A 2086-nucleotide genomic window follows, 5' to 3' on the forward strand; every position below is an offset into this window, starting at 1 on the left:
GCCTCTCCCCAGGTATTCCCCTCGGCCCTCCCCCGTGGCATCATCACCTGTGGGTTCTCACTGCGTGGAGCCCTGGCCCTCCTGTGGGGAGGATTGGCCGTTGGGTTCTGGGTTCCACAGTCCACAGAGGGCAGCCTGGCCCTCTCTGTGCCTCCCCCAGGGATGTTGCTGCTCCTTTGCCCTCTTGTGTCACCTCCCCTGTCACCTGCCCTCTAGGACCTGCATGGCTGCAGTCCCACTGGCTGCCTCTGGGGGGTGCCCATGGTCCTGGAATGGGCTTCGGGGAGACTATGCCACCCAGGGCCTGTCCAACCCTTCCTCCAGGCCCTTCTTGCTGCCCCGTGTGACCCAGGATCCCTTTGGGCGAGGGCCTTGTTCTCTCCCTGAGTGGAGCCTCTGCAGGTGCTTCGCGAGGGCTGGCACCCACCTCTACCTGTGTGCCACGGCCTGGGATGGACCCTGCAGCTGTGGCCCTCCTGGCACTGTCCCTACCCTGTGCCCTGGTGGGTGTGCAGTAGGGACAGGCACCTTGGGGTCCTTGGAGGCTCAGCCTCCTTAGCCCTCACCCCCGAGACCCCACTGTGGCCCCTGTGTCCACTTGGGGCTCATCTCAAGCCTGACCAGAGGTGGGGAGGGGGCAGAGGGGGCCACATAGGAGCCTGTACCAGCCTCTTCCTCACCATGGGGTGGGGGCACTTCCTTCCCACGGGGTCTCAGGCTTGCGGGCTCCGCCCAGCTGCCCAGGCCCCAGAGGGCACTTCTGACCCTTCTCTTTGGGGTCTGCCCTGGGGGGCTCCAGGCCACTCGTTCCACCCTGTCCCTCTCCTGGAGCCTCCAAGCACCTCAATTCTGACTGTGGGGAAAACAGAACCCTGGGAAGAAGCCTCTCGGCTGTGGGCAGGGGAGGGCAGCCGGAGCCCCAGCTGCCCCACAGGACCATTGGGTGAAGGCAGAGCCTGGGGGGAAAGTCAGACCTGCGCATGGGCCCCGTCCTGTTGGTGCCGGCGTCCCTGAGTGAGCAGCCGCCTGCCGCCCCCTGGAAAGAGAGGCAGCTTGGAAAAGCAGCTTCAAGTCTTGGAGTCCCGCCCAGCTGCTAGCAGCCCCTGGGTCATGGTGCGAAGGGGAAGGGTGGGGGCTGGAGGAGGAGAGAGAGAGGAGTGTGCCCAGGGCCCCTGAGGGCCAGTCTGGAGGCGTGTGGGGTGAGGCGGTGCTGGCTGTGCCCCTGTCTGAGATGGGCAGAGGGAAGGCACCTGGGGCTGAGCCGGGGTCCCCAGGCCGGTCTCTCACTGCTCTGGGGTTTGGTTTTCTCACCTGCACAAAGGGCGGGTCCTGCGCTCTCCGGAGGCCACACGGGGCCTCCCTGGGGCACTGAGTCTGACTTATTTCTGGAAACTGAGGCACAGGAGGATATTGATAACCGGCCTCCCGCTGTCCTCTTTCCCAGGGGTGCAGCTCGTCCGTCCCCAGGGTTTCAGATTTGCCCAGCATGTTGCAACAACTGCCTGGCACTCAGCTTGCCCGGTGCCGCCTGGCCCTGCAGCCTTTCCCAGGCCTCACAAGGGCGGCACAGATGGGGAAACTCCATCTGCAGGGGCGTCACCCCCAAGAGATGTGTCTGCCCCACACCACGCTCCCTCGACGGTCACGTGGGTCCCGCGAGGGCACGAGTGACTCTTCCCAGGGTTGCAGCGTTGGGGTGTGCCAGCCTGGCCCCGTGGGTGTGGAGTGCTGTGGACCCCTCGGTCCTCCCGACCTCGTTTCCCTTTGACATAGAAGTCTGCGTGGCATGAATTCCAGTGACAACAGGCCGGGCGGGCCAGGCTCCCTGCGCCCCTGGTACCGCTGCCCAGGGCCGGTCTCTGCAGTCACCCTCCTTCCTTCCTGGTGGCTCCTCCCTCCCTCCTTTGTTCTTTCTTTTCCTGCCTAAATGTTTATCCAGTCCCTCCTGTGTTAAGTATCCGTGCTGTGCAACAAATTACCTTGAGCTTGGTGATTTCACCACCACTGCATGTCAGCGCCCAGCCGTAGTTGAGGGTTTGGGAGGTATGGCTGGGCCCGCCCAGGGTTCCCAGGCTGAAGCAGGTGC

The 2086-nt window shown here is 64.4% G+C and overlaps 1 pseudogene; it reads right to left on the reverse strand.

The window, feature by feature from the left end:
• Positions 1-713: 713 nt before the first annotated feature.
• LOC110742756 lies at positions 714-1791 on the reverse strand (annotated as a pseudogene).
• Positions 1792-2086: the final 295 nt, after the last annotated feature.

This window comes from Papio anubis, chromosome 4, assembly GCF_008728515.1.
Source record: "Papio anubis isolate 15944 chromosome 4, Panubis1.0, whole genome shotgun sequence".
Classification (NCBI taxonomy): Eukaryota; Metazoa; Chordata; class Mammalia; order Primates; family Cercopithecidae; genus Papio; species Papio anubis.